Here is a 27,698-nt window from a genome sequence, read left to right as displayed (position 1 = left end):
TCACAGCTTCACCAACAATGCATTTTTATACCTGTTCCCATAGCCTTTCCAACATTATATGAGGTGGAACCTCAGCTGTTTTAATTTGTATTTCTCTAATAATCAGTGATATGGGACATTTTTTCATAGAGCTTCTATAACCTGAATTTTTTCATTTAAAAACTGGCAGCTTAAATCATTTGACCATAGGTCAACTGGAGAATGGGCTATTATAATTTCTCATAAATTTGAATCATTTCCTTAAAGATCTTGGAGACCCTTATCAGAGAAACTTTCTGCAAAGATTTCTTCCCCTAGTTATCTGCTTTTCTCCTAATTTTAGCTGCATTAGTTTTGTTTGTACAAAGCCTTTTTAATATAATAAAAACTTTTTATCTTTTGCGATCTTTTCTATCACTTGCTTAGTTAACAACTCTTTCCTTTTCACATTTATAGATATGAAAGGTAATTTTTCCCTTGCTCCTCTAATTTATGATGTCACTTCTTACATTTAAGTCATGTATTCACTTGGAGCTCATCTTGGAAGGGTGGGAGATGTTGGTCTATGCCTAGTTTCTGACAGACTGCTTTCCAGTTTTCCCAACAGTTTTTCTTCAAGATTAAGTTCTTATCCCATAGCTGAGGTCTCTATTTTTGTCAAATACTAGACTATTGTGCTTGTTTCCTTTTGTGTGTGTGCCTAAACTATTTCACTATTATTTTTAACTACTACCAAATCATTTTGATTATTACTCCTTTATAGGAGATTTTGAAATCTGTTACTTCTAGGCCCTCTTTCTTCCCACTTTTTCCCCTCTATTTCTCTTGGGATCCTTGACCTTTAGTTCCTCTAGAATGAATTCTGGTATTTTTTTCAGTTCTATAATGTAATCCCTGGATAATTTGGTATGGCACCGAACAAACAAATTAAATTGGGTAGTACTGTCATTTTTACTATCTTGGATTAGCCTGCCCAGGAGCAATTACTATTTTGCCAGTATTTGAGCCTGTCTTTATATGTGTAAAGAGCATTTTGTAGCTGTATTCATGTAGTTCCTGTGAGTGTCTGGGTAGGTAGAATCTCAAGTATTTTATATATTTTTAGTTGTTTTAAATAGAATTTTTCTATTTCTTTCTGCTAGATTTTGATGGTAACATGGAGAAATACTAATGATTAATGCGGTTTCATTTTATATTGTGCAACTGTCTTGAAGCTATTAATGTACACATTCCATAAAATGTATTTTGAAAAATAACTATTGACAACTGCTCTCCCTCCTGACAATTAAAAATTGAAGAAGTTAAACAAATCCACAATGATCATGTCCAAAAATGTACGTCTCTTTCCGCAAGTTCAGTCCATTCTTTCTTTCAAGAGGTGGGTAACATGCTTCGTCAGAGGTTTTCCACAGACCAGTTTTGATCAGAGTTCTCTATCTGGCCTTTCAAAGCTGCTTTTCTGTATGATATTGTGGTCATTATACAAATTGTTCTCTCAGTCCTACTCCTTTCATTCCATATCATTTTTTACATCTTAGGGTTTGCTGAGAGCCTTTTATAATTTCATAAGGTATAATAATAATATATAATAATATAATATAATATAATACAATATAATATAATAATATTGCCACATTATAAACTACCATTTGTTCACCCATTCCCCAACTGATGGACAGTCCCTTAGAATCCAGTTATTTGCTCCCCCACTTCTTTTACTCCTCCTTTCCCTCCTGCCCTCCTTCCCCCTTAAGAAGTTTAAGAAGTCTCTCCACTATTATCTATCTGTTCCTATCTCTACTGGTTTATTTTCTTATTGAGTTTGAAGTATTTCTTCACCAAACTCTGTGTGTGTGTGTGTGTGTATGTGTGTGTGCAATCCTCATTTGTCTCGTTCAGATAAGAATGACGTTCATCAGATGTTGGTTCCCCCCACTCCTTTTACATGTGTATATTCTTTTTCCTCATTTCTTCCAATTATGGTGGTTTTCATCTAGGATTTCTTGAAATATAGTTCTAGGACTTAAAAAAAATCATAGTTTAAAAGGAGTTAAATGATTCATAAATTATTTCTCTCTCATGTTTTTCAAGTTTCAGGTTTTTTATATTAAATATATAATATTTTCAATATTTTCATTTTGTTCTAATATTTCATGCTGTCTCCTGGAGTTGATTTCTGTTTGGTCTATTTTAATTTCCAGGGAGTCTGTTACTTGAGTCAGGTTTATTACTTGCTCTTCTAATCTACAGACAGTCCATGCTTTACATAAGTGGACACTTCCACAGATGTGGGGAAGGGAGAGAAAAAGGGAGGTAGAAAGGAGCCAGGTGTCTGTGGAAGGACGAGAATAGAAATATGGTTTCAGGACATGTAGGGGCTGGGGACAGAGAAGCAAGAGCAGGAGAAGAAACAGGTATGGCCAGGGCCAGCCTGAACAGAACTGAGCGTAAGAACACACAGGGGGCTGACAGGAAGGGACCAGACATGTACAGAGACAGGAGAGGACAGGTGAAACTCAGGGACCAGGGACAGACATACAATACCCAAGCATGTAGGGCAGAAGACAGACATAAGGAGTGCACATGTGGGCAAGTGGGTAGAGGAGGACAGAGGTCTTCTCTCTCAAGCCAAGCCCCCTTTCAGGCCAATCTCTCCACATACTGGGAGGCTGAGTTTTCTTTAGTTTGTTTGTGGTTTTATTTTGGGGGGGAGGGGAGAAGTGAGGTGAGGAATTCACAGCCCAAGGAGCAGGAGCAGAGAGCACTGTAATGTACTGTAAAGTTAACATAGGTGGTTGTTTTATTTTAGGAATGTAGATTTCTTTCAGAATTCTTTATATAAAGTCAAATTTGTGCAATGTGAATTTAAATAAAGAGAGAAATGTCTGTATTCTCTCCTCCAGAGCTTTCACTTCTTGTTTCATTTTGAAGTATTCATGTAATTCTTGTAGAAAATCTCCCCCATGAGTCTCTGCAGTTGTTAGTGTCACTCTTTCCTTCTGCACCAGATTTTAAAGTGCCTGGATTGGTATTTCTTCACTTAGTAATTTACCATCCTTGGATTTATTCCTGAAGAGATATAACATTTGAGTTTAGAAGGAAGTTCCTGAGGGCTCAATTTGAGAGTCATCTGCAGGAGCAGATGATAGATGATAGATATGGTTATGGGAGTATATGAGAGCTCTTAGGGAGAAGTTCCAGGATTGAAGGTGCTAAAGGAGAGTGAGTGGGCAGTATTAAAGAGGAAAAAGGGGTGCAGATCACTGATTCTAACTCGACAGTGAAAGTAAGCAGAGAAATATGGCTGAAGCTAGAAGGGAACAAAAGCATGGATTAAGGGTTTTCTTCAAGGTGCCTAAGATCTGTGCATATCTGAAGGCAGAGAGAGGGTTATAAGAAGAAAAGAAAGGAGTGTCGTAAACAGTTTTGAATACTTTCTTCACTTCTGTTCCAGATACTAGGGAATTGCATAGGAAGAAAACCAGTATCTGCTGCATAGAAATCTTGCCTGACAGGAATACCACAGTTAAAAAAAAAATGAAGAAACTGGCTGCAAACGTCTTCAGCACTGCTACTACTGTCGGTTTATCAATAGCCGTTGATTAAGTACAAATTATATGTCAAATGCTAGGGACAGAAAGTAAGGCAAACACAGCACCCACTCAAGGAGCTAAGACTAGTCCCCATCAAATTTCAGAGGTAGAAGGAAACAAAGGGAATGAAGCCTCATCAATACGGTGACCCTGTTGTGAATACTGCTCTCCACACGTTAGTGCTGAAGCTTTAACTCCAGTTAGTAACCCGGAGATTAAGCTTGACAGGATTTTACCTCATCTCAGTTGATCAATATTAAAAAAACACAAAAAACAAAACAAACCTGGACTCTTACTAAACAAAGAACCTGCATAAATCTTGGTGGCATATGACTAAAAACATAGTTCTCTGAAACAGAGTTCTTTAAATTGAAACTTGAATATCCAGCTATCGTGTTTAAATTGCTGTACACAAAACAAGCATGTGATGGTATTTTGCCCGAGAAGAGTTTTCATAAAGCCTGCCATTTTGTCAAAGAATCTCAAGCTACAATAAATTGACATTATACATTTTCTGAGATTTCATTTAAGGCCAAAACAAAATTTTGATTGTAATATATTTTTTGTGCAGCAGGTGCCACTTTCAATAATCAATAATGATGAATAATTGCTACACCTCCAGTGATGGTTGTGCTGTAAAATTTAGCACAGAAATGCAACTTCACCACTTCCCATAATATTATAAAATACAGTTTGAAAACAATGTCCAACACCAGAAGACCTGGGATTTAAGTATACCTCAAAGGACCAAGCTGGCTAAATGGAGGTAATACATTTTTAAAAATCTATGATAAGCAAAAGAAAATAGAGAGTAGGATGAAAATTTTTATTTCAAAATAGAATTAAAATGTCTGGGGGTCAATTGATATGCCTGGTTCTTCCAGGAAACAGATAGCACAATTTGAACAATTAGATAATTTTAATTTTTTTCAGAGCAAGGAAAACATGCAGTAGGAGACTAGAGAAATTACAAAACTTAGAAAGTATATTAGAATTGCAAAAGAAAATATTCACAAGGAAAAGGAAGTTAGAATTTCTTAAAATACTTGACATTTCAGTACAAAGAGTCCTCAAAAACAATAATGGCCAGAATCCAAAAATAGTTCTTGAAGTCAATGGTCCAAGCCTAATTAACTCTGTGCTAGTTAAACACTTATGTATTTCACTACCACTTCTGAGGCCACCTTACCCTCTGCTCTCTTAAAAGAGCCCACTCCAAGAACTCTCTAAAAAGAGGACTCATTTCATTCTGTTTGGGAGTAGGAAGAAAAAGAGAAAGAATTTTGCACTGAAAAGTCCATTTGCTTACTGTTAAAATGTTGATCATTACAGTAAGTCCACTTCAGGAAAAATTTCACTGTTTACTTTTTTTAAAGCAAGCAGTTAAACTGTCAATAGTTAACACATACCATTTGTTGTTCACTCCTAAGAGCTACTGGTGCAGAGCATAGTATTTCTCCAAATAATCCTTTTGCTTCATGTAGTGTTCATGAGATTGGCCAGCTCCATTCACAAACATCTATACTGTTTCAATGCCATTCATGCAATGGTGTTTTCAAAGGGTGGGTGAGGTTCTAAAAATTCTAGTCTTGCTGCTACTTTCTGTACGACCTTGAAAAGGGCATCTAATTTATCTATGCTTTGGCTTCTCAAATTTACAAGTGACCATATTCATATCATATATATAGAATTTATATCACTGTATTTTGAAGAGAAGGTTTATCTGATCTAGAGAGCTGCATGACTTTGAGCAAATCATTTAAACCCGAAATGGGGAGAAAGTTCATATAATTTACTTGTATTAATAATCACATTATATAAAGAGTTTTGAAATCATTAAATGATACAGAAACACAAACTATTATTACGACCAAGAGAACAATGAGAGACTCAAGACCAACAGAATGAGACTCTCAATGTGGCAGGGTCTGTGACGGGAAAATTTTGTCCTATCAGGGATCTTCACTGGAAACAAAATTTTGATTTAACTTAATCAACTAAACCTATCTGTAAAGGACTAAACTGATACTGAAGTGATAGAAGGAATTTAGTAACGCAATGAAATGAACAACCTCACCTGTAAGGAATGGTTCAACTGAAAATCAAGATGGGAATCAACAATGGTACTGCTCAATGGAGGCATATCTATCGTGACCAAAAATGCCTTTATCCATTTCACTTGGCCAATACACAGACAGAAACCTGTCTTTTGAGGGGAGAACCCATAGTCTTACTCATTCAGAGTGAAGCAATGTAACCCCAATTTAAGCACAATGCTTTTTGCATAGGAGGTGTTAAAATACTGGTGGACTAAATGTTGTATTAGATACTGTGAGGAACAGAAGGCAATTTAAACCTACTTCCCTCTGGGTACTCAGTGAAACTACAAGAAAACTTTTAGAATATCCTCCTTACCACACCCTTTTTTAGATCAAGAAACTATGTGCCTTACTTTTAGTTAATCCAATAACTAAAAAAATACCAGTAAGACAAATCATATGGTAGTTCCTATACTGGAGAAAAATATTTTTTTAATTACAGAATACAAAAATAATTTATACTACAAAAGAATTACAAGGTGATTTCTAAAGGTTTCCTTCCTAAAAATTCTGTTGGGGATGCAGGTTCCAGACCTCAGGGAACCCCTTGTAGAATGGGATAATGGAGTCAAAGACCCTCCTCTCTGATAGAAATCAGGAAATCTTAGGAAAGGAGAAACAAGGAGAAATGGAAATAAGAGTGCCTGAGTCCTTAGTCTTGGGTCCATCACCAGCTGACAATGCACTAAATGCATGTCAAAACAACCAATCCACACCCTCTCCCCCCAAAAAAGATGGACACCTTCCTCTGTTTAAGGATGAACATAACTGAGACATCTGCAGGGGCACCACAGTTGTCCTTCCTGGCATCTCTGTTCCTTAAGACCATTAGAAAGGGGCAGACAGTTGAAAGAGATTGATGGCACAAGTTCAATATGAAGAGGCTGTGTAGGAGTGCCAGTTTCCCTGCCAATCCATACTTTCTCCAAATGTTTGAAAGACAGTGAAGCAGTAAAAACAACAACAAAAACAGCTTGAAACAGTGGATATTACAAATGACAAAAGAGGTACAAGCAGGAATGCATTTTACTCTGTGCCATTCTCTTCAATACCACTTACTATAAAATCTACTCAGCCTTCAAAATGGAGCAAGAGGTTGAGAAAGTATATTTTTTATTCATTTTGAATTTAAAGACAAAAAATAAAAAGAACATTTCCATGCACACAGCCCAACCTAATGAGAGGATTCAATAGAAAACCATAAATTTCCATTTCAGAGTGTTTACTTAAAAAAAAAGTCCAATTATGTAATAAATACTACGTACTGTTTTCAAGCTGCTCTGCTTTTCTGTGCTTCCTTCCAAGTTTTCTTTTGTTCTCTGTTGTGCACTTTTTGCCCTCCCAGGGTATTATTTTTTAAAATAAATTTTATTGATATTTTTTACTTTTACATGAATTTTCCCCATATCTTTCTTCTTCTCCCCTCTCCCAGAACCATACCCTAAAACAAGGAACTTATATAAAAGACAAGAAAAGGAAAAAATCAACAAATCTGATCTGTATCACAAAAAACTGACAATATATGCTATAGTCTACACTCACCAACTAAGAAAATTAATCAAAAAACATTCTTCAGAGCAATTTTTTTCAAGTGTTAAAAATCCTTATCTTGAATTTTTCCTTTTTCTGATTTTGAGCTTGACAAACATGAACTTTTTCCATACAAAAATAAAAATAGGAAGGGAATGATATGAAAATATGAATCTTCACTATACCCACCTTGCTTTTTTTTATTTCAAATTTAACATGGTAGTGTATTTTTTAAATGACTGATTGATGGTTTTTCTTTCTTTTCTTAGTTTCACTTATCATGGTCCTTCACTTACTTAACACCCTGCTCTCCCCTCTCCAAAAGCCTTCCTTTGTAAACAATAGGTAGAGTCATACAAAATAAATCCATACTTTGGCTATATTTGTAAATATGTATCTTCTGTTCATAACCACTCTACAAGAGCTGGGAAGCATAATTCAGCCTTGTGAAGTCATGATTTGCTACTGTCTTTTAAATTTGTTTTCTTTTACATTATTGTGGTCAGTGTGTAAATTGTTCTCCTGGGTCTACTCATTTCAATCTGCATAAATTCCTATAAATCTCAGGCTTTTCTGAATTGATCATACTCATTACTTCTTATAACACAATAATATTCCATTAGTATAGCAACAGTTTTTGTTGAAGTAATGAAGTGGAAACAAAGAGAATGCCTATCAATTGGGTAATGGCTGAACAAATTACTGAATATTATTATAATGAACCATGAGAAATGAAAAAGTGGATGGATTCAGAGAACCCTTGTAGGACAGAGACAAGAACCAGAAGAAAAACGTGTACAACAACCACAACACTGTAGAGGAAAACAAATTTTAAAGATTCAACAACTCTGATATACAAGTAAATACAAAGCAATTTGAAGTAAGCACTAGCAGTGGAGGGAAAGGGACGTGGAAAGGTCCCACATAGGAGGTGATAGCATGACCTGAGCTTTGAAGGAAGCTAGGGATTCTGAGAGGCACTGGTGAGTAAGGATTGTATTCCAGATACAGGGCACAAACTATACAAAAATGCAGAAATGACAAAGGCTAGAAAGTCATCTGAGGAATATCAGGTCCAGTTTGGTCAGTCTGTAGGGTACCAGAAGAAAACTAACGTATGGTAAGCTTAGAAAGGTAGACTGGAGTCATTTTGATCCCAGAGGCAATAAGAAGTCACTAGAGTTAAATCATTTCAATGAACAGATATTAAATACAAGGCACTGTATATGTTGAGAAAATAAAGACAAAATGAAAAAGTTCATGCCATCAAGGAGTTTACATTCAACTACAGTAGGATGAAAAGCTACTCAAGTTCTTTTAAAATGAAAGAAATACAAATTAAGACAACTTCAAAATATCTTCTACCTACTAACATGCCAAAAATAGAAAAAAAATCAACTATGGAAAGGACCTGAACTGTTGCAAACCTTTTGAAGCATATTGCAATAAAGCAAAAAACTGTTCATATCTCAATCCAGTGATCACAACGATATAACCTTGTCATATATGTATAAAGTGTCTTAAGAATAAAAGACTTATTACCATAAAATATTCATAGTTGCTTTACCTGTAAACAGCAAAGACCTGACATTTATGTTCAATACCTAAATTGTCAAATAAGTGATGTATTAATAAAATAGAATTCTAGAGTTCCATAAAATAATAAATATGAAAGAACATAAGGCCATCTATGGGAAAAGCCCAAAGTAATGAAACTTCAGGCAGATTCAAAAAAGCTCAAAGATTAAACTCATTATTAATCATCATTTTATTTGGTTCTTTGTTAAATGCTTAGGGTTTATAAAATTTGATTTTTTTTGAAATTTTTAACCCAATACTAAAAACAGCATTTCCATATCCAAAGCGGAACACAGAAAGAGAATCGTACATGAAATTGTAAATCTCTATACTATACTATTGATTTTTTAAAAGATATTTAATAAATTGAGCACCATACTTTTAAAACTGTCCTGTTTTGTGCTCTCTTATGAATGTAAAAAATGTTTCAGTAGCTCCCTTCTTGGATATCACTATTACTAACCTCTCTCCTTTAACCCTTTCCCTTTTCGAAATTCACAACACGATAAAAAACAACCCTTATAACAAATAAAGTCAAACAAAAGAAATCTCCACACAGTGGCCATGTCCAAAGATCTATGTCTCTTTTTACACTTTGAATCTATCACCTCTTTGTCAGAAGGTGGTTGGTCTGAGCTTTGATCAGAGTTCTCTAGTCTTTCAAAGTTGTTACTGTCCACAACATTGTTGTCATTTTATATTCTCCTGGCTCTACTCCCTTTACACTTCGTATTTTCCAGGATTCTCTGAAATTTCGTCTTTCATAATTTCTTGTAGTGCAATATTGTTCCATCACACTCACGTTACACAATTTGTTTAGCTATTCGGCATGTGATGGATATTCCCTTAGTTTCCAGTTCTTTGGTTTTCTTTTTCCTCCTTTGAGTATACCCCCTTCAAAAACACGAAGTTGATTTTTCTTGCTACTATTCAGCCATCCCCTCCTGTTACCTTCTTGAGTCAGATGTAGTTCTATATTAAACCCCTTTGTATATGTTCAACTATCTTTTTTCTGGTTCATATAAGAATGAGATTTATCTGATAATCATTTTCACACTCCTACCTGGATGTTTGTATACTCTTTTTCTCATGCATCTCAACTGTGGCAAATAGTAAATTTTATTCCTTTCTCTAACAGCATATTCCTTTTGCCCTCCCTTGTCTTTTCTGTCTTTAACTCTCAGAAAAGAAATAATCCATCCTCTTTTTAAAAATTAATTCCTTCAATTCCTTTTGAAGGCATTAAAGTTCTAAAGGGACATCATTTTTCTTTTTCCATCTTTTGGAATATTAGCAGTTTATAATCATGGTCTTTCCAATTACACAGACAGATTTGCTTTTCTAGGTTTCTCTTGACTCCTGTGTTTGTATTTCAAAGTTCCTAATCAGCTGTCTTTTCACTACATGTGTTTAAAAGTCCTCTATTCCATTACAGGCTCATTTCCCACCATCACCCTATCTTATTATGATACAATGCAACTTTGCAAAGTAAGTTAATCTTGGTAATAAGCCTACGTTTTAGGGTTTGGGGATGTTGTATTCCAAGACTTTTCTTTACAGTGGAAGCCTCCAGGTCTTATGTAATCCTGCCTATGCTTCCTTGGTTCCTAAAATCCTTTCTTGCTTCTTGGGGTATTTTTTTTCCCTTCTGGATTGTGACTACTACATTCCTGGGACTTTTCATTTCAGGGCTTCTTTCAGAAGGTGGATTCCTTCCATTTTCTATTTTTTCCTAGCTAGCAACAGAGTTTGGTTGTTCTCATATTTCTTGAAACATATTTTTACAGGTTTTTAAAAAAATCATGTCTTTCCAAGAGCCTGATGATTCATAAATTATCCCTCCCTCTAATGTTTTCCAAGTCTCAGGTGGCTTTTTTTAAATGTCAGACATCTTACATATCTTTTTTAATTTTTCAATCTTTTAATTTTGTTCTAATATTTCTTATCTCAAGGAGTCACTGGTTTCTGTTTCTAATTTTCAGGGGAGGCCTACCACTTCTTGTCACAAAGCATTTATTCTCCTTCCTTAATCCCCTTTAACACTTTCTAATTATTTCTTCCAGAACTTTTATTTTTATGTTTCATTCCTTGCATGTATTCATGTGGGCCTTGTGGAAAATGCATTTCTCCCCCCTTTTGAGTGTCTGCTTACATTTGTTACAGAGTTAATTTCTCTGGATCAGTAATTCTTTTGCAGTGGTCAATGTCTTCTGTTCACTTACCTCTACAGTCAGCTTCTGAATTGGATCTTTGTGCCACAGCAAACTACTCTGCTTATGTGTGGGGTATTTGGTGGTGCTTGGTCTTACTCTGGGTTACTATGATTCTTGTGCCGTCCTCTGCCTCCCCACTGTGTACCTGGCTCTAGTGGTAGATACGCAGCACTAGAGGGTCTCAGGCTTCCCTCTCTCTCTGGATTTTTAGGGATCTTAGCCACTTAGAATGAACTGTTAAGGACCTTGAAGATCCTCGACCTAGGATGTCTGATCTTAATACTGCCTCTTCCAGGAGATATGCTATGGGATTCCAACCACCCCAGAACTTTCTTGAAGGTACCCTCTGCTCTTGTTGCCTCTCAAAATGCTACCTTGTGGACTAAAGCTATCACTGGCTTATTTCTGGTCACCCTGAGAGACTTCAGTTTTCTTTGCCTGTGATGATAGCAGTTTTTTGTCAGGCATTCTCTCCTATTCCCCATAGGCTTCTGCCTGACTTTGTGCACTTCTGGATGAAGTCATTTACTGTAATCTCTCATTAGATTTCTTGGTCGTTTCTAGATCTGGTGCTATTTTTTATTTTATTTTATTTCATTTTCTGGAGTGGGTGTGTTGGGCTGCCTGCTTACACACAGCTATCTTGGCTGGAAGTCAATACTTATATTGTACTCTTTATTTTGCATGTTTATTTGATTATTTTTATCCTGACATTTCAGTTATAATAAAAAAATTAAGTCATTTAAGAGTTTGAATTAAATAATCTATAAGGTCCTTGGCAGTTTTAACATTCTATGACTACAATACAAATGAAGCAATGACTGTATCAGCATGAATCAGTCAGTTAGCCAACAACATTTATTCAACTCTGTGCCAAGCACTATGCCAAGCCCTAGGAATACAAAGAAAAGCAAAAGAAACTCCCGCTGTGGAAATTTCCTCCACTGGAGTAAAGTCTCTGTGACTTAAAAACAATTACAACCTAGACATAGCTTAGTAGATAAGTCCTAGGGGGCACTGATTACGGCACAGACATTAAAGGACTTGCCCAGGCTCACAAAGCTAGTAATTATCAGAGGAAGGACTTGAATACAGGTCTAAACTTCAAGCCCAGCGCTCCTTTCCTTCCTATTTTATCATAGTAGGAAATATGAAAGGAAGGAAGAGGAATAAGAATTTATATAACAACTACTATGTGCCCGGCACTGTGTTAAGTATTCCTTGCAAAAATTATCCCATTTGATTCTCATGATAAATCAAAAGTAGTTGTTGTTTTTACAGTTGAGGAAACTGAGGCAGCCAGAGGCCAAGTGACCTGCCCATGGTCACAGGGCTACTAAGTGTCTGAGGCTGAATTTGAACTCAGGTCTTCCAGACCCATCACTCTCTCTGCTACGCCACTAGTTGCCTCTAAATAGATTCCATTCTATAGATTCTATATGTCCAATTTAAGTGCCACTTTAGAGCCTCCTTATTTCTTCAGCAAGGTGCACTCCTCCTGGAAATGCCATTTTGTTTTTTACCATTCATGTGATACTTATTACAACATAGTACCTTATATAGCACTTGTGTACATGTAGTATCTCTCCTTATTGGCAAAGAATATGTGGGTTGATTTTTAAAAAATTTAATTTAAACCTAATTTTTCTCTCAATTATATATAAACAAAAATTTTTAACATTTGTTTTTTAAAAAAAACAGTTGAGTTCTATATTCTCATCTTTCCTCCCTTCTCTCCCTCCTCCTTGAGAAAGCAATTTGATATAGGTTATATAGGTACAGTCATGCAAAGCATATTTCCATAGTAGCCATGTTTCAAAAGAAAACACAGACCAAAAACAAAAAACAAAACCAACAAGCAAGAGGAATAAAGTAAAAAAAATATGCTTAAATTTGCATTCAGCCTCCATCAGTTTTTTTTCTCTGTGGGGGAGAGCATTTTTCATCTTAAGTCCTTTGGAATTGATTTGAATCGATGTACTTCTAAGAAAAGCTAAGTCATTCACAGTTGATCATCCTTACAATGTTGCTATTACTGTATATAATGTTTCCAGGTTCTGCTCATTTCACTCATGTAAGTCTTTCCACGTTTTTCTGAACTGAGTTTGCTCATCATTTCTAACAGCACAATATAATTACTTCACAATCACATACCACAACTTGTTCAGCTATTCTCCAATTACCAGGCATCCCCTCAATTTCCAATTCTTTGCCACCACAAAAAGAGTTGCTATAAATATTTCTGTATGTATAGGTCCTTTCCCTTTTTCTTTGATCTCCTTGGGGTACAGACCTAGTGATATTGCTGGACCAAAGGTTACACACAGTTTTAGAGTTGTTTAGGCACATTGGGCAATATCCAAGTTGTTCTGATCCAGAATCAGTTCACAACTCCACCAACACTGCATAAGCATCCCTAATCTTTCACATCATGTGGGTTTTTTAAAAAGTCATTTATTGCCTTGTTTTCTGTATATATTTATTCTGTCACTACTCATATATGTATATATCATCTCCTCAACAGGACAGAAGCATCTGAAATCAAGTACTATTTCATTTTTTTGACTTTGTATCCCCAATCTAGTACGGTGGCTGGGACTGAGTAGGGAGTGTAAAAAATGCCTGTTAAATTAATGTTTTTGATAAAGCAAATGCAAATTTCTTGAAGGCAGCATGGTACAATGGAAGGAACAACTGATTTGGAATCAGGGTTTAAATACCAGCTACAACAGAGAGACACTGGCAAGTCACTTAGCTTCCAGACTCACTTTTCTCATCTGTAAAAATGAGGGGTTTGGACTTGAAGCATTAGAAGGTTCCTTCTAGCTTTAAACTCAGGTTCTATAAAATGTGTCCCATTCATGCTCTAGTTTGTCCAATCTTCATTCACCTTCCACTGCCAGTCCTGTAGATTTTACTGTCCTCTCTAGTCATATAGTTCCTTTTCCCTTACTCACAGTCAACAGAACTTCTGAAACGTGAAACTCAAGACATAAACCTGAATTTCAAGAATTTGCTGCTAAGGTATTGTTTTATAACAGTTGAATTATTCAAGGATTTGCAGTAGGCTTTAGCTTACACTTGTTATTCAAAAGACTTCAGTGTTCTCAACTGTTTAGTAGACATTTCCACCCGCCTGCCATCACTTTCCACTCAACATTATATGCTGAGTTTATTTTCTTCCCAAAATTAGCTTCTCCTTCCAATTAGCTTATCTAGCACAGTGCCCTGCATATGGTGTACACTCAAACACTGTGATAAATAAAATGACTCCTCTCTGAGTTAAGACTTCAGGGACCTTAACTTGACAGAGGAGCTAATTGTACTACAGGGACAAGCTATGAGGCAGTAGAGAAAGCCCAACCCAGAAATCTTACCAATGATCTCCCAGTTGGGATCAAATCCAAAAGTCTCACTATGCCTTAATTGTTATATAAAGCCAGTAACTGTTTTAAATTAGAAGTTGAACTATCTTCACATGCAAAAACTGAATTTTTCTTCTTGAGACAGTGGCACGGCAGGTGGGACATGGGATCAGGCCAGACTGTTTCCAATCAATATTATGAAATAAGTAAATTAAAGAAGCAAGGCTTTTATAAAAGCTCTTTGTTGTGCACACTCTGAACACTTGCTGTTTTTCTTATATTCCCCAAGTGCAGACTTTCAAATTGCAAACCACCCAATTCAACATAAACATTTCTTATAGTCTTTTCATGTGGCACTACTTTTGGGGTGGGTACTGGTCACCAAGTACTTTCTATTAATTCAAATCAACAGCACTTACTATGTTGTCAGGCTCTGTGCTTGGCACTAGGGATACAAAGACAAAAAAACTAAACAGCTCTGGCTGTCAAGGAAACTATGTTCTCTTGGGAGTTGAGAGTTTGATGAGACCATTTAAGAAACATTTTGTGGCACCAACAATATCTAGAATTAAATAATACTTCTAAGTCAAAGGACATAAACAAACAGTTCTCCAAAAAAAATGATGCAAATTATAAACCACACAAAAAGATTTTCCAAATAACTAATAAAAGAAGCACAAATTGAAAGAGCTCCGAGGTTTCATCTCATACCAACATGTTGCCAAAGATGACAAAAGCTGGAAATAGTGCTGAGGTGTTGTGGACAGTGTAATGCAATGTTGGGGCTATGAATCAGTCTGACCATTCTGGAAAGCAATCTGGAATTAAGCTAAGAAAAGTGAATAAAATGTCCATATCTTTTATCGAAGAGATCCCACTGCTAGGCCTAGGACTCAAGGAAGTTAATGATATGAAGAAAAGTCCCATATCTAAAAAAATACTTATAGCTTTCCATTTTATAGTAGAAAAGAACTGGAAACAAAGTAGATGTCCACTGCTAGAGGAATGGCTAAACAAATTGTGATATATGAATATAATGGAAAATTACTGTATTGTCAGAAATGAATATGATAAATATAGTACACACAGAACCAAATTTTGTTGATTCTGGGGCCCACTGACAACAACACAAATGGAAAGAACAATAATAGCAAATCAAATGAAACTGAATGCCATGAAATTAAGATGGCCAAGTTAGACATGAAGAAGTGATGTGAGAAAGCATTTCCCTCCCATATTTACAGACATGAGGGGCTCACGGTGTGGAACACTACACATGTTGAAATTTCTCAGTGTGATAGTTCTGTCAAACCATTTCCTCTCTTTTTTAATTCTTTTTTTTTTTTAAATAAGGCATGGCTCTCTAGGAGAAAGAAAAAAGCAGGAAATGTAGGTAATAGAAAAAACAAAAGATCAATAAAATTGTTTTTAAAACCAAATAATCCTGTCCAATTGTAACAGATATTTACTAACGACCTATCAGTATGCAGAGCACAGTGCTAGGCACTAGCAGATCAAGATTAGGATAAGATATAGGTGATGGAACCTAAAGTCTACATAGGCACACATCACAAACAACTGTAATATAATATAACATTGAAGAGTCAAAAAATGAAGCGCTAAGTGAAAGGGATATCAAAGACTCCTTCAAAACTATACACCTAGAGCTACAAGTATTTATTCTCAAAGACCTTCTAGTCCAACTTCCTTTTTTTTTTTTTTTTAATAATTGAAGAACTGAGGCCCAGGACTAAATGATTTTTTCTCAAGGTAACACAGAACATAAGGGTTAAAGATTAATTTGAACTCAGGTTTTCTGACTTCAGAGCCTCTGACTCTTTTACCAAGCCCTGATCTGTAAGGGTGTACCACACCAATTGAGTAGATATCTATAAGCAAGAATAAGCATTAGAGAATATAAAATTAGAGACTATTCCAAACCTAGGGAAAAGCTTAAGCAAAAGCACAGAGGCAGAAAAGTATAGAGTGTGTGGATAACAAGCAAGTAGTTTAGTTTGGCTGGCAGGTAAATGTATTGAGGGGAGATATATAAGATAAGGCTTGAAAGGTACTTGTAAATTGTAAAGCATTAGGTAAACGTGAGCTGATATAATTATCATTACGGATGGTTTTAAATACCAGGGTAAGGAAGCTGAACTTTTCTCAGCAGGCAATAGGAAGCTATTGACTGGTTCTGAGCAGAGGAGTCTGACAAGACTACATATAAAGATTAGTCTAACTAGGGTGTATAGGATACAATGAAGCCAGAACAGAACAGAATTTAGGAAATCTGCTAGAAGACTGCTGCAGTAGCCCAGAGAGATAATTGCCTTGTTTGGTGAAACTTTCAAAACAGAAAGGAAGGGCCCAATGCATGCAAAACTGCTGGTAGAATCAACACAATTTGGTAATGGTTTTTTCCCACTCCCTTATTTTAAATATCTAATCAAATTTAGCATCAAGATTTTGAACAAGAGGGAATAAAGTCAAACCAGAAAAAACAAAAAAGATTTTTGAGAAAAAGAAAGTTGCCTGTTTTAGGATCCCTTGACTTTGAGGGGCTGGCAGGATAGGTGAAGAGATTTAAGTCTAATGTATAGATTTGAGATACTCTGTAGAAAGACAATGAATGAATGTGATTGCGCAGATAGAGTGTGTATATGTGTGTTAGGGGGTGGGTGAAGATGGAGGAGGAAGAGCCAAGCATAAAAAATCTTGGGATATCTTAACTTGTCATGAAAATGACAAGGTGCAAGGAAAGGTGACCGAGGAAAAACAAATGATTAGAGAAGCAAGAAGAAAGGCAAGAGTGAAGCCTATATCCAGAAAGAGAGAGGTGTCGAAAATGTCAAATTCTGAAGAGCCAAAGAAAATTCGGATTTGAACACAGTTACTAAATGTGGTGATTCACCTTTGAGAGGGCAGTTTCTGTATCATGATGGGGGTGGGAGGGGAGAAGCCAAATTGCAAGGAGTTGAGGAAAAAAAATGCTCGAACCAACTCGAAAGATGTTCAGAACTCGCATAGGCCCTCAGGCCATCTTAGCCTTCTTAGCACCAAGGGCATTAGATAGCCTTGATTTGGAAGCTCATTTCCACATCTGCCCGGTCCAACATTTCATATCAATTCTTATTCAAGAGAGAAGTTTTCCAGGGCAAAGCTAGCTTGAGGTCAAGAACTCGGGTGGTAAGACCGCAGCTATTCTAAAGGGACAGTCGGCCACGGGGTGCGGCTGGTGGGGGCGGGGTGAGGGTGGGGTACAGCGGAGGAACCTAAAGAGGGAATTTGCAGGAGAAGAAGGGGGGGGGGGCGGCGGCGGCTTCTCCCGACCCACTAGGGGCATGGTTGGGAGCGGGGAAGGAGACAGAAGGATGCCAGGGGAAGAAGGCGGTGCCAGAGGAGCTGTCCCCGGAGAGCTGCTGCTGCTGCTGGTGGGGATGAGGACGCCGGGTGGCCGGGAGTTGTGGCTGCGGGGATGGGCTGGGTGGAAGGATGGATGCAGGGATGCAGAAGGGAGGGACCAGGGAAGGAGGCAGCCAGGGAGCGCCCTTGGGAGCGGGGGGTAGCTACGGGGAGCGGTGATCAGCGGCACTCACCAGGCCCTTCAGCGCTCCGCTCTGCTTGAGGCCACGGAAGGCTTGCCCCTCGTCCCTTCGGCTCAGGCCTCCCAGCACCTGTCGGCAGGGCAGCGACCCAGACTCCTTACAGCTGCCGAGTCCACATAGCGAGGGAGTGGGGAGAGCGGGCCGGGAAAGCCGCCCTCAAAAGCCGCCGCAGCAGCTCAGCCAGCCAGCGCCGGCCCCACGGAGCGTCACGTGACCGGGCTCCTGTGTGTGTGCGCGCGCACGTGACCGTCCTCGCCGCCTCGCCAGTTTCGACGCCCTTGACCCCTGCTGGGTCTCGGTCCCCGGAGCTCCGCGGGCGGGGCGGGGCAGGGACTTGCGGTGGTTTCCCAAGTTCTCTATGCGACAACCGTGCACTAGCGTGAGGTGCCTCCCGAGATCCCAGCCCCTGGAGTAGCTGCCCTCTCTGGTTTTTCTTTAACCCGTAACTCAGTCAGGTTTGGTGCTACTGAAACACTGCTGGTGGGAATCGAACTCTTGTGTCCATCGTGACTTTAAAAGGACCCCCAGCCTCCAGGCTGGTCCGTAGAAGAAGTCCCTGCACTTGGTCCCTGCCCTGTTACCTCCAGCTTTCTTCTCGTATTGAAAGTGAAGCACAATTCCCTCCAACCTGTTGCACGTGTTTAACTACGGCTCTAAAAGGACCAGGCGACACATTTTAAAGTTTACTTTGTATCATTAACATTGTTTCTATTACTTTCTTAAGTCTAGACAACATACAAAACAATAAGCCAAGCCGCTATTTTGTAGCATTTGCCTAAGCTACATCCATCCCCGCCAGCCTTTTTTCTACTTTCATTTCCTTCCTCGTGGTTCCAACAGATGTCATTCAGTTTCAGGACGTTAGCTAAAAACCCAGGTCATGAGTTAAAAACCCAGTTCTACTTTCCTGCGTACCATTGAGGTAAGTGGCTCTTTCACCATTGCACCTGTATTTTGTCCTGTTCCCCCTGGTGATAATGGGATGCCTTCCGTGTAGTCCATAGGAACAAATGTGACTTAGAAGTGCTGTTTCTTAAAGAGGCAGGGGAAAATGTCAGTGGGAGTTAAAAATGGAAAATGGATTTTGAATGAAAATGTGGTGGATCTTGGGATAAATTCTTTCATGAGTGCTGGTGAGGATCAGCTTAGACATAAACTGTTTTCCTGCGTTTACTTCTGAGACCGAATTCCTAGTCAGATCATTCCTACTTCTCCCTAGGTCTTCTCCAACCCAGTTCACGTATTTTCTAACCAACCTATTGTACCTTTTGAAATTCTCCCTAAATTCTTTACCTATTAACTAAAATACTAGAAGATGATGGAATAAAAATTGACCAGGCAACCTATATCTTCTCAATATTATTTTTAAAAATACTAGTAAGTACACCACAAGAAAGTGAAACTATGGGACAGTCTCAAAGGACCAAAAAACCCTATTCAGATAATTAAGTTAGCCAAAGAAATGCTTCAACAATTTTTAAAAATTAAAAGAAGCTGAAGCAAAGATGTCCCCCAACATGTTTATATGTATATGTATATACTGAAATAACACCAATTAACTCCCGATGAAGTTAGAATTTTCTCAAGACAGTAAATTAAATGATAATTACAATAACATTTATTAAGAAATAAATTAACAAATGATCACAAGATGAATAATAAGGAACTTAGTGCAATGAAGAAATCCGAGGATGAAAATCTTGCAAGCACTCTATGTTCCAGCTAAACTTGGCAACTCACTGTCTCCTGAATTTTATAGTCCATTTTCCATTTTCAGCAGGCTGCCTTTGGCAGGCTGTCTTAGATGTCTGTGATACCTTCCCTCTTGACCATTACCTGGACTCTCTCCAGACACTACCTCCTCCTCACCTGCCCCCTTATTGTTTTGCTACCCCCTTACTGGCAACCCTATATATTTTGTCTTCCATTAGAATATAATCTTATTGCAGGCCTTGTTTGTTAATATGTGTATTCCTAACCTTTACCTTCATGCCTCTGCTTAATAAATTCTCACTCACTCTTTCTACACCGACTACTACACCTCTTAGTAGTAGCTTCCTTCAAAGCTTAGATCAGGTCTACCTCCTTTAGGAAAGTATTTATGATCCCTCCCCTTGGCCCCCCCCCTCCTCTTTGTTAATGCTTTCTTATTCCTCAAATTAACTTACATCTTCTTATCTGTGCACATGTTGTATTCCCCCAAACAAAGCCAGCTCTTTAATGGCAGATGCTGTTTCTTTTGATGATTATATCACTAGTTTCTTGCATAGAAATGGGGCTTAATAAATATTGGTTGACTTAAGTAAAACTTGGGAGCTTAATACCTGTGGAAAATATAAACAAAACCAAAGAGTCAAAAATAATAATTTTACTGGAAGACTGTGGTGGGAGGAATAGTGGTAGTAAAGTAGAAAGAATGCTCTATTTGGAGTCAGACATCATGGGTTTGAATCCCAGTTCAGCTACTTACTAGTATGACCAGGGATCATAACTGGAAGAGACCTCAGAGATCATCTGGTTGAACTCCCTTGATTTACAGATGAAGAAACTGAAGTCTAAGGAGGTTAAGGGATTTGCTTGGAGTCATAAGGTAGCAAACATTAGGAACAATATTTGAACCTATGTCTTCTGACTCCCAGAGACAGTGTCCTTTCCAGTGCACCGCACTGGCTCTATTTAGCTTCTCTAGGACTCAGTTTCTTCATCTGTGAAATGAGGACTGGATTAAATGATCAGTCAATAGCTAACTATCCTAGAATTTCATCAAGTTGATTAAAGAGCTTCTTTCCACTTTCTTGACATTGGCCAATTAAAGCCTGAAATAGGTACACCTGCTCCAGGGTGCAAACTGGTCACTTCAAAGTATAAAGAAGTGAATCCATATATCTCATCTTTGCTACCTGTCCCTTACCCCTGTAATTTCATCAAGTGAGTTGGAGGAACTTGATGCTCTCACTTACACACACACACACACACACACACACACACAGAATGACAGAAAAAACAAACAAAAGAGCAGGATAATGAGGATAGAGAATTATGGGAGACAATCCTAGAACAAAACTTATAGCTTATAAGGAGTGGAGGTGGAAGTTCCTGTGTTCTCACAGTGGAACATTTCCTTGTTCCTGCAGCCACCTTTTCTCACTGCTGAGTTCCTTCTAGGGCCTCCATTTTATGGAAGAAACCCAGGTCAGTCAACCTTCATTCCTCCTTTACCTCTGCTTCTGACTTTCTAGACTTTGCCACAGTGCTCCAATATGGGTACCTCTCCCACACCCAACACCCTACTTTTCAGCTTCCTTTTATATCTTGTCTTACATTATTAGAATATAAGTTCCTTGGGGGCAGGGACCATGTTTTTGCTTGTATTTGTATCCCCAACCCGTAGACTATTGTCTGGCACAGAGAAAGCAATTAATAAATACTTGTTGACTAACTGATTTGAAGTTACATCTTAGCAAAATTTATAGAATTTAAAGTATAAAATGTAGTTACTTCATTTAGTGGTATGTGTGTAAGACAGGGTTAAAACAGGTAAAGGATTAGCATTGGTGGAATAAAAAAGACTATGTTACTTTTGGATAAAATGAATGTTTTAACAAAGAATGTTAGCTGATAAGTTATTTAATGATTATATCAGTGACTCTGGTGTTGGCTCCTTGTGTACTTGGTGTGTGGCCCATGTGACTCTTGGGGTACTTTGTTAGTCCAAATGGTCCACATTAGTTCATAACCTGTCTCCTGTAAAAAGTGTCACTTGACCATTAACCAACTAGGCAGAGCAGTTTGTATTTTTTTCCACCAGGTGGCACAATACTCTAGCCATGAGCCCAATGATTTTGTCACTTGCACCAAAGGCACTGATTTTGCCACATGCAACCAAGGTCTCCTAGGTGTACATGATGTGCAAGCAGCTCTATTCTGCTAAACTACCTAACTCCAAAGAGTTGGGCAAAGAGAAACCCCGCTGATTATAGTTCTGAATGAATCCAAGACATGATACGAAATATGGCTCAGAATCATTAAAATATGGAAATATCTATATGTCTAGTTCCATTTTACCTCTGGGGATTCAGCTATCCACATATTGATGATTTATAAGTCAACTTTTTTGTGGTCACATGATTTATTAAGTAAAGTAAAATGAGGCTGCATAGAAATTCCATAGGATGGAGTTCTTTGCCCCAGTCAACTTTAAACCTTCTCTTGCCCTCAACCTTCTTAGAAGGTGCTTAGACAACAGTATTACAAGACCTCTTGCAACAAATTAGTTTAGGAATTGTATGTTTGGTATCCTTTTCCGGGGTTAGGGACTTATTGAAGCAAATAAACTGAATCACTCTACAATATATTTTAGGGGACTGAGTCATTTAGAAACATAGATTTATGAATTTGTCAAGCATTTGCTGGAAGGATTGTTGACTGATGTAGATTCAAATGAGACAATCCATGTAAAGCACTTTTGTGAACTTTGAATTGCTATATCGATGCTAGCCGTTGTTATTCTTATTCCTCCTTACCTGTCAGGAATTCCTAGGGGCGACTAGGTAGCACAATGAATAAAGCCTAGGCTCTAGAGTCAGGAAGACCAGAGTTCAAATCCTGCCTTAGATACCTGACTTAGCTAGCTGTGTGACATTAGACAAATCACTAAGTCCCCATTGCCTTGCCTCCCCCTCCAAAAAAAAAAAAAGGTGAAGTCTGATAGTTTATCTCATTTTCTAAGGTACTGAATTACAGTTGTACTTTTGAACAGAGTGTTTAACAGAAAGTAGAAATGTATGAATGATTGAATGTGAAAAAAAACACTTCTATAAGGTCTCTGGATCTTTACAAGATGCAAATGTGATTAGAACTCTTTGCCTCTGTAACCTGACCCTTATATGTCATTATTTATATTATATTTTATATTTCTATTATTAAGTGACCTGGGGAGCTCCAACTGATCAGAGTCCCCTGATTAGTCCTCCTATACACCCCTTCCTTCTATTTTCTACTTAGAAGCTGTTTCAGCTACTTACTGATATGATCAGGGATCATAACTGAAAGGAATCATAGCTGTAGTTGAAATGCCTCATTTTACAGATGAAGAAACTGACATGATGGAAACATCTCACTTGCTGACTAATTGGATTCAATTCTATTAGTTTCACACCTCTCCCAGGAGAGTCTCATTACCAAGGAATTTATCAGTATGGAGAATGCTTCAACTTTGGCACTCGTGCTTCATCAGTATCCTCATTTGCCTCTGCCCCTCTGATTGGAGGACTGGAGGGTGGAGCAAAAAAAACTCCTCTCAAAGCCTCCTTTTAAAGAGGGCCCAGAAGCTCAAATCAACAGTATCATGTCCCTAGTCCTCCAGTTTTTCAACTTCCTTTTATGTGTCATCTTACCCCATTAGATTTTAAGTTCCTTCATGGCAGGGATTGTCTTTCTTTTTCCTAGTTATATCTCCAGCACTTAGTATTGTGCTTGGCACATAGTCAGTGCTTAATAAATATTGTATTGATGAAGCAGAATATGTAAGTCTCAAGTTTGTAAGTAAATTCAAATTAAAGAGACTTAAAATTATAGTTCAATAAACTAGGTTTCTAAGCTTAGTACTAGCTGTTGATCAATATTAATTGCCTATGGGCCAATACTGCCATATATCACAAAGTCCCAGGAAATAGTAACAATCATTGGAATATGACCAGTTACAATTAGACCTATCTCAATAATTTACTATTGCTTTAAATCTCTGAGATCTTTGAAGCTATTTATAATTATATATGACATATATCATATGTAAAAATAATTTATGTCTATGATATATATATCATAATTGTGCACCATAACTGTATCTTTGACGTTTCATATTTGTTAGATAAATACTTTGTTTTTGAATTTGTAATTATAATGCAAGCTTTATTCTCTTTGGAAGACTCTTTGATAGGTATTTAGACCCCAAACTTTCTCTTAAAAATTAGGAAGCTTGGCTTTTAGGGTAGACCTTTATAATACAAATATTCTCCAAGTAGTTACTTGATAAATTAATATGTAAATGATTCCACCACCTTTTTGGGGTCATTTGATTGAAAGGAGCAGAAACAAAGATAGTTTATGAGACATTAAAAAAGTGACTATACAGTAAAAAGTCATTTGCTGAGGAGTGAAAATGGTAAAAGTGTCTTATTTCCCACAGTTAATTTACATGGTACTGACATGAAGACTTTAAGATTAAAAGGTAGGAAACCATGTTACTTAGAACTAGTTGGTGGGAGATAAGATTAGGTAATGAAGAGATTTAAATAAAACAAAGAATTTTCTATTTGATCTTGGAGTTGATATGGAGTCACTAAAGTTTATTGAGTAGGGGGTGACATAGACAGACTTGAACTTAGGAAAGACACTTTGGGGGCTGAAATGGATTGAAGTGGAGAGAGACTTGAGGTAGGCAGACCTGAGGGCCTGTATCAGGGTGATAGCAATGTTGGAAAAGAAAAGAGGACATATACAAGATTTGTTGCACAGGTGAAATAGTCAGGTCTTGGCAACAGATTGGGTATGGGGAATGACAGTGAAGAGTTCAGAATAACAGCTATGTTGCAAGCTTGGTAGACTAAGAGGAAAGTGGTACCCTTGACAGTAACAGAGAATTTTGTAAGGGAGGAGAATTTGGGGAAAAGATGATGAGTTCTATTTGGATATGTTGAGTTTAAGATGTCTAGTCGACATCCTATTTGAGATATTTGAAAGACAACAGGAAATGCAAAAATGGAGGTCAGAAGAGAAGCTAGGATAGAACAGGTGGATTTGAGAATCATTGGCATAGAGATGATAATTAAATCCATAGGGGCTGATAAGAACATCAAGTGAAGTAGTATAAAGAAGAGAAGAAAACCCAGGATAGAGTCATGTGGAACATTGATGGTTAGAGGGCATGACCTGAATGAGCTATGCAAGAGAACCAGGAGAGAGCAGTGTTCCAAAAAACCTAGAAGGACAGAGTATCAAGGAGGAAAGAGTGATCAAAAGTGTCAAAGACTGCAGAGAGGTCAGAGAAAATGAGGATTGAGAAAAGGCCATTGGATTTCGCAATTAGATTACTGGTAACTTTGGAGCGATGAGGTTGGAAGCTGGATTATAAGAGGTTAAGAAATGAATTGGAAGTGGAGGCACTCGGCTTCATTACAAATACACTCAGAGTCTGCAATGACTCTTGCTGCTTGGAAGAGTTAATTGGAAGAAATTCTTTGTTGTTTATTTGGAAGAGCTAATTGGAGGAAAAAACTTTTCTGCTAGGAAGAAATGTCTGGAGCAGAAAGGTTTCTACCTTTATTTTTCCTTGTACTATGCCTGTACTATAGCCTGAGAAGTGGAAACACCTGAGAGCCCAGGCAAAGCAGCTGACTTTGAAAGTCTCTGCAGATCCCAGATTCAGGGAAATGACTTTTTCTGAAAGAGCATAAAGCTATCTGTAAGTAAAAAGGATTTTGTTATCCCTTTCAGGGTTTAGTTCTCAGGATCCATGGCCATAACAATCTCTAGCTCCCAGGTGCTAGATAATAATTCGCACCCTTATTAATGATAAACAATTCCACTGAGACTGCACAGTGAGATATGGGGTGAGACAATGTGATTTTTACTACACTTTAGCTGAATGACGATATTGCTAAAGTTGACTTGTGAGCCTACTGCTGGAATAATGCCTTCTTTGTCTGTTGCCAGGTAAAGCAAGTGGGTACTGGTCGGTAAGTGGGAAACCCATAGGGAAATATGACAGTGTGATGTTGTGTGTGCCTTGATTGTCCCCAGTAAGACCTGGTGGGAACCTGTGTTTGCCTCAACTGGCCCCCATTGAGGCTTAGGTGACCTGTAGGAATTGTATCTCCTAATATTCTTACCCACCTCTGCAAGAAATGTTGTAGGGAAGCTGTAGGAGTTGGTGTTCCCATTAACAGCACTCCCTTATGAAGAAGAATAAACTAGAATAAAGTAAGCTAGTTAATTTAACCCCTTATTGTGACTCCGTTCCTGTCTGCTCAGATCAAGAGTGAATCTGTGCTAGAGACAGAGGCTATAGAATGATTGTGGCAGTGTGTTCTCCTGTTCAACAATTGCTGTAGTCAGTGGCTTAAAGGCTGGAGTCCAAAAACTCTCCAGTGCCTCCTGTGTATTATTTCTGAAACACTATCTTATTGCTCAACCAAGAGAATAGATTTGGAAAAGTTCTGTAACTACCAAGCTGAGTGTTCTTCTTTGCTGAAAGAATTTGATATTGTCTTGGTAATGCAGAAGAGGAATGATCCTACCCAACAGGGTAACAGAGAGGCCAATTCAGTAATTTATAGTGTTGATTGGTTCTAGAATCTGGAGCTAGATTTGTAAGTTGCACTAGTGTATTGCCAAGGCAATGTTCTAGTGACTTTGAATATGCTGGTGTAGTTCTCAATTGTAAAGTATAAAAGACTCTCCATATAGAAGGCAGAAGAAAAACATTTATTTGGATACCAGAAAGCCAAATTCCAGAACCAGAACGCTAAATCTGTCATGGTGACCAAGAAGTTAACAAACATGATCACTGCAGGGGGCAAAACCATTCCCAAGCCCCCCCCCCCCCCCCCATGGCCTTCTCACAAGGAAATACACACAAGCCTGAGCCTTGCTATACCTTCATGCCTGCATCCTCTCTCCTTTGACCTGATCACACTCACTCACTTCCTCCCTGTTCTGCTCCACCCTTTCTGTTCTGCCTGTTCAGCAAGCTCCTTCTACCACATATGACTTAGGCTTCCAGGTGATTCAAGCAGGTCACATTGGGCCTCTTAATAAATGAGAAAGATCTTTCCATTTAAACTGCTATTACTTTTGGCCCCAAGATCTTTCATATTCATTACATAGGTTGGTTGAGCAACAGTATCAACAGAATTGTAACAGGGATAGCAATAGCATATAAAACTATATCTTAGGCAACTGGTGTCAATAGAACTTTACAACAGTATAAAGAAAGCATTGGCTAAATCAATAACTGCATACCAAGTCCCATCATATTTCTGGATCTTTTCTAGTAAGGAAATGGTATCTGGAACAGCAACATACAAGGGAGGAGTGACCTTATTCAATTGTCTGTAATCCACTGTCATCCTCCATGTCCCATCTGATTTTCATACTGACCAGACAGTGGTTCCATCGAGTGGCTATAGGGACTAACATTCCTGCCTCAACATATTCCTGTATAGTATTGATAATTTCATCTTGCCCACCTGGCACATGATACTACTTTAAAGTAATCACTTCAGAAGTTTCACATAAAATAATTGGGTTCATTTTTATTTTATCCACTAAAACTGCATTAATTCCTATCTTCCTTACTGCAGATTGGTATCTCCCCTCAGATAAATTTATTTTATTTTATTTTTATTTATTTCTTTAACTTTTAACATTCATTTTCACAAAATTTTGGGTTCCAAATTTTCTCCCCACTTGTCCCCTCCCCCCACCAAAACACTGAGCATTCTGATTGCCCCTATCACCAATCTGCCCTCTCTTCTATCATCCCTCCCTTCCCTTGTCCCCACCTTCTCTTTTATCCTGTAGGGCCAGATAACTTTCTATACCCCATTACCTGTATTTCTTATTTCCTAGTAGCAAGAACAGTACTCGACAGTTGTTCCTATAACTTTGAGTTCCAACTTCTCTTCATCCCTCCCTCCCCACCCATTCCCTTTGGGAAAGCAAGCAATTCAATATA

General features: G+C 37.9%; 1 protein-coding gene across 1 annotated transcript in view; it reads right to left on the bottom strand.

Moving 5' to 3' along the window:
* ABCA3 (ATP binding cassette subfamily A member 3) overlaps positions 1 to 18,151 on the bottom strand; it is a 111,059-nt gene extending 92,908 nt beyond the window's left edge. Inside the window, exon 1 of the mRNA XM_072599391.1 lies at positions 17,954 to 18,151. The gene's annotated coding sequence lies outside the window, so the exon portion shown is untranslated. The remainder of the gene's footprint in view (positions 1 to 17,953) is intronic.
* Between the last annotated feature and the right edge of the window lie 9,547 nt (positions 18,152 to 27,698).

The sequence above is a fragment of the Notamacropus eugenii genome, chromosome 1, assembly GCF_028372415.1.
Source record: "Notamacropus eugenii isolate mMacEug1 chromosome 1, mMacEug1.pri_v2, whole genome shotgun sequence".
Lineage (NCBI taxonomy): Eukaryota > Metazoa > Chordata > Mammalia > Diprotodontia > Macropodidae > Notamacropus > Notamacropus eugenii.
The sequence above is the reverse complement of the archived record's forward strand: the minus strand, read 5'-3'. Positions and strand labels throughout refer to the sequence as shown.